The sequence below is a fragment of the Numenius arquata genome, chromosome Z (assembly GCF_964106895.1).
Source record: "Numenius arquata chromosome Z, bNumArq3.hap1.1, whole genome shotgun sequence".
Classification (NCBI taxonomy): domain Eukaryota; kingdom Metazoa; phylum Chordata; class Aves; order Charadriiformes; family Scolopacidae; genus Numenius; species Numenius arquata.
In genome coordinates, this window is record NC_133616.1 from 344,952 (window position 1) to 354,051 (window position 9,100).

A 9,100-nucleotide genomic window follows, 5' to 3' on the forward strand; every position below is an offset into this window, starting at 1 on the left:
TTATACTGAAGAGATCTGCAAACTTCACAGCCTGGAGACGCAGCCACAAGCGATGCTGGCACGAAACAGGCTCGATGCTGCTGTGAGCAGAGACGCGAGGCAGCGTAGGGCTCAAGTCCCAGGGAGAGATCAAATGGTTTGAGCTGAAGGCTGGACATCCACCAGAGATCCAAACTTACTGAATCCATAGCTCTGTATGCAAAAAAATACGTTATTTGGCAGCAATACCACTTCCTAGCCATGACCCTTGTCTGGTGGCCTGCTCACTGCCCTCCTATGGAACTTCATCGAGCTCTCCGATTCTCAGGGCCTCCTCCCCAGCTCAGAGGAGTGGAGGGAAGACTACCTGGGAGAAGGACAGGGTGGGAAACAGATAGTCAGAGAGCCCTCAGCTGGTCGCTCATGCTTCAGAGCAAAGGCCCAGAAAGGTCAGTTGGCAGGGTCAAGGAGAGCAGCACCGAAGGAGGGAATCCCCAACCATCCCGCTGCCCAAAAGTACCTACGAGCAGTGTTACTAATTCTCATTAAATAGAGATTGAAAATAGAGTAAGAGCCATTTGAAATCTAAAGCGCTGGACATCCTTAAATGCATATGCACAACCCCAGGCCTGAAATTTTCGGGCAGAAAGAAGTACTTCACACACAAAGGAAAAGCTCCACAGAAGAAAGCTTCTCCAAGTCTACAGACAGCTGTTCTAGCATCGCCCTTGCAACCATAGGTAAGCAGCTGTACTTCTGGAGTAAAATACTGCCTACAGCTGCTGTATGCGTTCCACAACTGCAAGATGAAAACGCAGTTACAGGCTCACACTGCTGAGCAGAGCAGCAAGATGTATATTCATTTGTCAGAGGAGAAACAATACAATAATGCTGGGGCTGTTGATTAGTTCTAATGAAGTAGAAATAAATATACCATGCATCCTGGGAAACTGTCAGACATGGACAATCTTTCAACTCTAAGATACGAAACATTACTAAGTTTAGGAGGAAAAATTAAAATATATAAAAAGTAGAAGCTGCGGAACATTTCAATCCATTCTGCTTAATGATTTAAAGTGATTAGTAGAAGAGGAAGAAAGACACACATTCTGCCTCAAATACTTAAGAGCAAAAGGTTCTCCTTAGAAGATTTTGTTCACGTGCCTCTTTACCTTTTATGAAGATCAGACTGAGGTGAACAGTGGGTCCCAGCAGACAGCAGGCTGGTGGGAAAAATGAGGGGCCGAATACAGACAATTCCTTTTTCAAATAACAAGAAATATTTTAAATTTTTGCATCCATACACAGAAACCTTTCTAGTGAGCAATTACCTGATTAAAATTATTTTTCACTGTAACATTATAAAGCTCAGGAATTATTACTAAGTCCTCTTACCCATTAGCAAGACCACATACTCCGCTAAGCAGTATTTCTCCATTTACGGCTACTGAAATACATACCCAGTGCCTCCTGAAGAACATAGTATGTATAAATGGATAAAACCCTGCTGATTTTGGTGAAAAACATGAAAGACTAATTTCCACAAAATCCATCAAAGTACCAGCTTGTGGTACCTCGCTGAGGAAATTCTCTGGTGCCCTCTGGTGCCAGCTCCCCAGAGCGACCCGGAGCTGACGGCTCAGTCACGGTGCTCCACGGGGAGCCTGCTTTCTCCGGGACATCCTCACCATCTTACTGTCAGCTTCTGAACCGTGTTTTTTTCTTTTACTCCTTTGCCTTCTGAAGTACAGCCAGGTTTAGACTTAATGAAGCTCCCAATTGGTTTCTTTCCCTTCCCCCTAACTCTGTAAATAATATATTCATTTCTACTATACTAGAAAAACCTTCATTTTTTCATTGCGAGTTGTCACTTAGAATATATTGCCAGCAAACGTCCCCCCTCCGATGCAGTACTGTAATTAACTGCCATGCATTGAATCATTCATCATCTAAAGAACAGTAAAGACAGCAGTGATAGGAACTCATCATGGTTTCATCCCAGTGCCTACTAGAGCACTCATTCAAGTCTGCAAGAACAAAAAGTCTTATTTGGTCCTGATTTTTGTTGAAGTACCGTAACACATCAAGATTTTCTAGTGAATTTCAACTCGGATTGCCCAACGGTCCCTCGAAACCCAGCAAGTGATGGCAAATGAGAAAATTCCATAGCTACGGCTGGCACAAAGCAGGGGTGGGAGCAAGCAGACCACTCTGGTAAGAGCAAAGGCTCTCTTCAATGGCATTGCTCAAATCTCAGAAAGTGGAACGTTTGTATTGCTTTGAATATTCCATTTCTCAAAGCCTTAAAACCAGCAGAAAAGTGGTTTTCTAGACTGTTTTTTTTTTTTCCCCAACTAGAAAAAGGAAAAAGAGCCACAGTATGAACTCTCTCCTACTTGAGCAACTGCCATCTGGGCAAGTGGCTTTGTTGAATTCGGTCCTTTGAGAGGTTTGGGATGCAGAACTCTCGTTTTGCTCCACCTCCAGCAGCTTCCCGAGCCAGGATAATGGCAGACTTCACGCTGGCGTATGTGCCACTTTGCACCACTGACACATTTCCCCAAGAATGGCTTCTATGAATCTAGCTAATGTAACACTTTACCGGCTACGATTTTTGACTGATGGCTGATGTCAAAATCCATTTCGTTAGGCCCACCACACAAAAAAAATCCATTAAGAGTTTGAGTTTTGTCTATTTTTACATGCAGTAAATAATTTTAAAGGAAACAGAAAAATGTTTGGTGAATTTCTGAGTGACACTCACTTCAATTAACGTGTCTGCGCTGGACAAAGGAGCTAGCAGTAGGAGGAGAACAGGCTGTTTCTAAAGCCCAGTCCCAAGGCAGCGCACTCGCTAGGGGGCATAGTTCCAGGGGTACAGCTGTCACCAGAATTTTTCTGTTAGCTCAAACAGGGTATGCCCTAACTCGAATTGGTGTAGAAACAGTGATAGTGGACTTAAAGGAATAGCTAGAAGATAAACATCTGCTGTCTTTGTCATCCGCAAGGCATATTCACAGTCACGTGTGCTCTCCTCCCATTGCCGATGTCCAGTAACAGAATACACAGGAATTAGGGAATCCAGCCCCATTTGGAAGAGCCTTGCTCTCCACAGGGGCCCACAGGGTGATTTCAGATGCCACCAGGAGCCTGTGTGACCCAGCACCCCAGCACTCCCACTGAGCCACCCATCCCGGGCCCAGGAGAGCAGATTGGAAAAGCTGCCCGCGTCGTGGCTGCCGGGTTTTCAGAAGAGAGCAGGTAAAAGCAATAACCCCAGAGGCAACCCCCGTAAGCGATCGTCTCAGTTGGGGTGTAGCTTCCCCCTAACGAGAAACACCCGCAATTTTAACTGGAAAGCACTTTACCTTTTTCAACTTCCTGACAGCCACAATTTCCACTTACTTCATGATTTAGAAGGCAAAAGCAGCAATGAAGAAATTCCATCAGATATACCTGTTTACTTAGACACAATCCCTTCGGTCTTTCCAAAACCATAAGTTTAAATAAGAATATCCCCACCATAGGGTCTTATTTCACACAACCAATAATAACCAGAAGACATTTTCTTCTCATTTATACATACGCATTCACCTTTTCTACTTGTGAGTGCATTGGTGTGTATATGCAGAAACTATATTCCTAAGAAGTGTGTCCCCACTGTGCCAAATACCCCAATGGCCATCCCTCCGCTACCTTCACAAGTGCTGGATTTTGCTTATTTATATTTTTTAAAAGTGGAAAAACAAAACCAATCAAAACCCCAAGCCCACGCAGGACGTACCTTTGGGGAAAGACACAAACTTGTCCACTGAGGCAGAGCCTGCTCAGCAAAGTCACTAGAGAAGTCCTTCTATTTTGATTTCAGTAATACGTAAAGAGATTCAGGAGGGGAAATGCCATTTTATATTCCAAGGTTCTCTAGGCAGTGACTGCATTCACGTGGAGTGACTTGCACTGAGCAGCCTCAGCTACCGTGATACTCACAGCATCATTCCAAATATGTGAGTAAAAGCAAAACAGTAATAAATAATAACTTTTTTCCAGTATGTTGCCCAACTAAGATTAATTACATTATAATTTGCATTACCTAATTACATACGAGAACACAAATACTAGCTGAATTCATTAAGACATTACATTCAAAAAGTTGAGAGGCAATGAAAAGGAAATAAATGTAAAATAATACTGTATATATTCTAGTACAGTTTATGTCAGATGGTGCCAATGCACTAGGCAGCAACGAGACTGTAACGTGCCTTTCAGAGTTCCGCATGCAAAGCTAGCACTAAATTCCCAAAGCTCCAGCCTGCAGTACCTATCAGCCATCAGTACCTATCAAAGGCGTGTGACTGTACAGGGCAGAACGTCAAACAGGTTATAAACCCCACCTACACCCAAACCCACCAGCCCCTGACGTCCACCTCAGCTGAAACCACGCAGATGGACCTCATCCTGTTTAACCATCTCCTCGGTTGCTCAGAGCTTGTATTTCATTCTATATTCTAATATACTTTGTGTCCTGTAATCATAATTCTATGCATTTCTGAACTCATATATCATTAGTTACTATTGAAACGATTTCAGAGGCCAAAAGGAACTTCAAAAAAGGAAAATCAGAAGTGCTGAGTTTTCTTTATAGTTGCAGTCTTCAGAAGGAAAATGCTGGTTTCTCATGCTCTGCGCTGGCAAGAGACCTTCCCTGGGTCTAACCAGGCAAGAAACGGCTTTCGGACTCGGCAAGCCTACAGGCAGTGCTGTATAATGGTAAAATTGATTACAAGCGGTAGGGAAAACCCACTGCGGAGCAAAACACAGTGTGTGCCTCGTAGTTAATCTTCCACCGTTACACGGTCACTTGCTGTGCAGCCCAGCACTGAGCCCGCAGTGACTCCACCACCCAGAGGCTCGGCAGCTGCCGGGGCCCTACCTCTGCAATTCTAACCTGCTTCCAAATGATTTTAGATTAACTCATTCTAAAGCGTGTAACTATCTAAAACATTTAGCAGTCACTTGACCTTCTTTCTCCCAAAAAGGACATTACAGAGACCAGGAATTTGTCCTCAACACTCAATTTAATTTCTGAAAAGAGACACCCCCCCCCCCAAACGTATTTGATCATAATCCAGAAGTGCCGGTTTGGAACGACGTGCAGAAATCCTCATGTTTCATGGTGTGCAGGATACTCCAAGTGTATGAAAATCCTCAGGCCGTGCTGTTGTGGTTTTGGGTGCTGACGACTTCTTTTCTTTTTGCTATGGTGGCGGCAAACACCCAGTGCAGCCCCGGCCTTTTTAAAGGACAAGGATTAATTTTCCTTATCCTCTTGCTTAGGTCAAACATTAGATGTTCCTCCTCCATCGTCCCAAATGAGAATTTAGTCACCTACTCCATGCTGATCCTCAGCAGAGCTGCTCACGGGCAGCCATTCCCCAACGCTATGTCAGACTGACACTCGACAGCTTTGTCAGACTGACACTACCTGTAGGAACTGAACTCACGCTGGAGGTTCAGGCAGCACGAAATGTTAGTCCCTCAGCAAGGTTGGCAAGGCCCCCCAAAACAAACGGAAAAATTAAATTGGAACTTTAGCCAAAAAAGAAAGCTTTCTGAAAGCTTGCCAACACAGCAATTCAAGCATTTCACTAAGTTTATAATATATGATGCTGTGAGTCTCAACTTTGTTTTAAACAGCTCTTTAGTAAAAGTTAAAAGCCTAAGTTGGGGATATGCTTGAACTCTCTGGTTTCATGGAAATCCTACTGACTCCAGACCAATTTACTTAAATATTTAAGGGCCACATCAATAGGCCTCAGTTCAAATGTCACTTACCTTTTATCTTTCAAAATGCATGAAGTTAAAACTATTTTTACGATTAATCAATTCCGAAGCAAATTTTAGGCGTTCTTTTGAACACATCTTAAATATTAACAAAAGTTCTATGAGAAGTATGGCCGAAGGAGATACTCCAATGCGGGGATTCAGCTGTAAAGCTTCCGGTGTATCCTTTAACACATCAAATGAACACTAAAAAGATTCTCACTTCTCTCGGATTACTTCTGTAAAGTTGCCGCGCACTTCAAGAGTTATATAAAGTTCCTCTTAAATGAGCAGATTCAATATTCCAACCACTAGTTTTGCTTTTTTCCAAAGAAGTGGTAAAAGTTAAAGCTCTGGAAACACCGCAGAAACAAAATCCAGCCAATTAAATATATCAAGTAATCAAAGAAATCTATAATTGTGTGAAAAGGCCAAATTAAACAAGATCTAGAAAAAGCCAAGTTAGCAGATAAACATGGCAATTCTAGGATTAGTATTTACAATAGGAATCTTGTTTTCTATGTGCCTTTGCCCCAGCTCTTCTCTAGAATTTGCCCCTGCTCTATTTTGGTACTGCAGCATCTCAAGCAAGTGGTAGGACCCCTCCGGTGCGGCCCAGTGACACCAGTAACAGTACTGGAGCTCTTCAGCAAGCGTTAGGTGTCCCACTACATCTACAAACGAGCTGCTGCTTTTGCTGCTGACGGGCAGCATCAAAAGCTGTTCTTCAAAACAGCAAATTTTGGGGAAAGAAAAGCAGCTTTGTCTTACCATATTCCGCACACAGCTACCGAAGGAACGTTTGTTGCAAATTTCACAAGAAACACATTAAAGTTGATTAAACTTTGAATTGCTGCTTTCAGGTAGTTTCAAGCTAGATATGCAAGCTAATGAACAGTTTGTAAGCATCTTTAATGAAATACAGGAAAATCCACAAGGAGGCTCATTTATACATTAAGAAATTAGTCATTTCAATAAAAGCTAAATTGGATACCACTAATTTCAAACTGATAAAAAAATTTCTAAGTAGATTAGAGCATTTACAGTAAAGGATTTCCTCACACTTAGGCTTGAGGTAACAAGAATGTCAAACCTGAATTAATCTTTGGGAAAAAATGTAATGATTTCCGGTTCGTTGTGGCTTCAGAACCAGCTTCTCCCCAGTAACTAGGGGATTTGATTCTTTAAGTCATTGCACAGCAAGCCCAGACTTGGAGAAAAGCTATTCCTACAGCTGTGACTAACTCTTTCAAAACAAAAGACTTGAGAACACACAAAGTGACTGGATCTGTATCTTTCCATTAGACCATTTAGAACCAGTTTTCTCGTTTGACAATTGTTATTTTGGCCAAAGACCAGTGCAAACCATGCTCTGTTTGCCCCATCTCTTGATACACAGACGAACAGGGAAGCAACCATAGGAAGAACCGTGTTATTCCCTCCAAAACCTTCTCTTTTCCTTCTCAGGTCCCCAGTTTGAAACTCACAGTGTTTTGAGGCTCAAGCGGGATGAAAACCCGGGCTTGCCCTGGCCTAACAGGAGAGCACCGAGCCAGCGCAGTCCTCTCAGAACACCTCTTCCACACCAGCACGTACTGCTGCCTTCTCCTGGCACAGGCCGGACAGGAGAAAATGCTTTCATTGCCTTTCTCACGCTGATCCTTATGGGTTCCCTCCAACTTGAGGTATTCTAGATTCCAAGGTGCCACCCTTAGGAACTGCAACAGTGGCACCTGGATCTGTCTGAGACCATGGCAATTCAGAGCCTAGCTACCGAGTTGGGGGCTCTCGCCAGCACTGCCCCTAACTTGCACTGGCTGTAACTGAGTAACAGGACCTCTCGTCACGTTAATGAACAACCAATTATACAGCATCTCTGCTCTGCGAAGTTTGTTCTGTTTAAAGCCACACAACGGTCAATGCAGAACACCCACCTGGCTCCGAAGATGTCTTTTTTCGCCAGATCAATGCCAGAAACCACCTTTACCCTGAGGATACGAGACTCCTCCTGTTAACAGAAAAAGAAAACGGGTTTAATGTTCATTCTGCAATTCATTTTGAAGATCAGCTGTTGGCAAGAGGTTAAGCTGTGGGTGAACTCCCAGCCTTTAGAGAGCGGGAGTCTCTCCTGGGTGGGATTTTGAAAAGAAAAATCTCTTGGAAGGAGGCATACGCTTTATCTGCTGAAGAATATCCTGAATCCAAACGTGAAAAGCATCCAACTCCAGTCAGAGCTGCTAAAGAGTTACGTAAAAGCACAATAATGGTAGATAATAGCAATAATGTAATGGTAATAGTAATTTAACAATAATAGTAATAAAAGGAGATGACAATTTGCTGAGCAGGGCCGTTTCAAATCCTCAAGGATCCATACTCCCCCCAAATTCATTCTGCTTCAACTCTAAAGCTGTCTCTTCAAACACAAGGGAAAATACAACATTTCTGTCCAATAATGCTAATGCCTCTTGATCAGAGAAATGTCTGCAGTTTAAAAAAAGGGTGCAAGATTAAAAATAAATCCTTAAAATTACATTTTCTAAACCTGTCTCACCACCTGGGTATATACAGAGCTCAAAAACAACTTCCAGTGACACACGGCAATTCCCGAGGCTGCCTATCACTAGGGCATCAACCCGACGCTCAGTTTATCACTCCACTGTGTTAAGCTCCTGAGGAACATCAGTAGAAAGGGTATTTTTCACTTTATTTTTTTTTTCACCCTGTTTGACCAGCTAATTTTTGCTGCACAAAGAGGCCACCCAAATGAAATCTGGAAAGGATCCTACAGAAACAGGTTCTGCAGTCACCTGTATCACTGATACCTGTTTCTGCCCTGATAAGCCTCCCAGACCTGCAAGATACAAGATTCAGTTACAGTAATTTGAGACTCCGTTCCTTGAAGCTTGCTCAGAAAACAATAGCGTTTTCCCCCAGGTTTCTCCTGGCATGGCCATACTACACCTACTCTATTTGCTTTCGATAGCTAGGAGCCAGGCACAGATTTGTTAGCTGCAGCTGAGATTTTTGAGATTATTAGGAAGGTCAGAAACTCCCCAGAAGCAAAGCCGTACCTGTCCGGTCTAATGCCATTCCTCTGGAAGGAGTCACAAACAGATGACTTCAGAGAAAGAAAAACAAAGGTCTCATTGAACCTGTCTGCAGGGCGAGGTCCATCCTGACACCCGTCCTGCCGTAGGGAGCTGCTGCCAAACAAGAGCGTGAGGATTTAAATCCTTTCTGAAAATGCCTTTGTCGGTGTTCTTTCCAGCAGCCCTTCGCACTGTCCCAAGGAGTTTCTAAT

The 9,100-nt window shown here is 43.3% G+C and overlaps 1 protein-coding gene across 3 annotated transcripts in view; it reads right to left on the bottom strand.

Annotated features, from left to right (window-relative positions):
• The window catches only part of LOC141477272 (E3 ubiquitin-protein ligase NEDD4-like), a 103,856-nt gene extending 96,055 nt beyond the window's left edge, over nucleotides 1-7,801 (bottom strand). For 2 of the 3 annotated variants that reach the window (XM_074166370.1, XM_074166369.1), the window contains exon 1: nucleotides 7,734-7,798. The gene's annotated coding sequence lies outside the window, so the exon portion shown is untranslated. Of the gene's footprint in view, nucleotides 1-7,733 lie in introns of all 3 variants that reach the window. The other variant, XM_074166368.1, reaches the window with a different exon arrangement.
• Nucleotides 7,802-9,100: the final 1,299 nt, after the last annotated feature.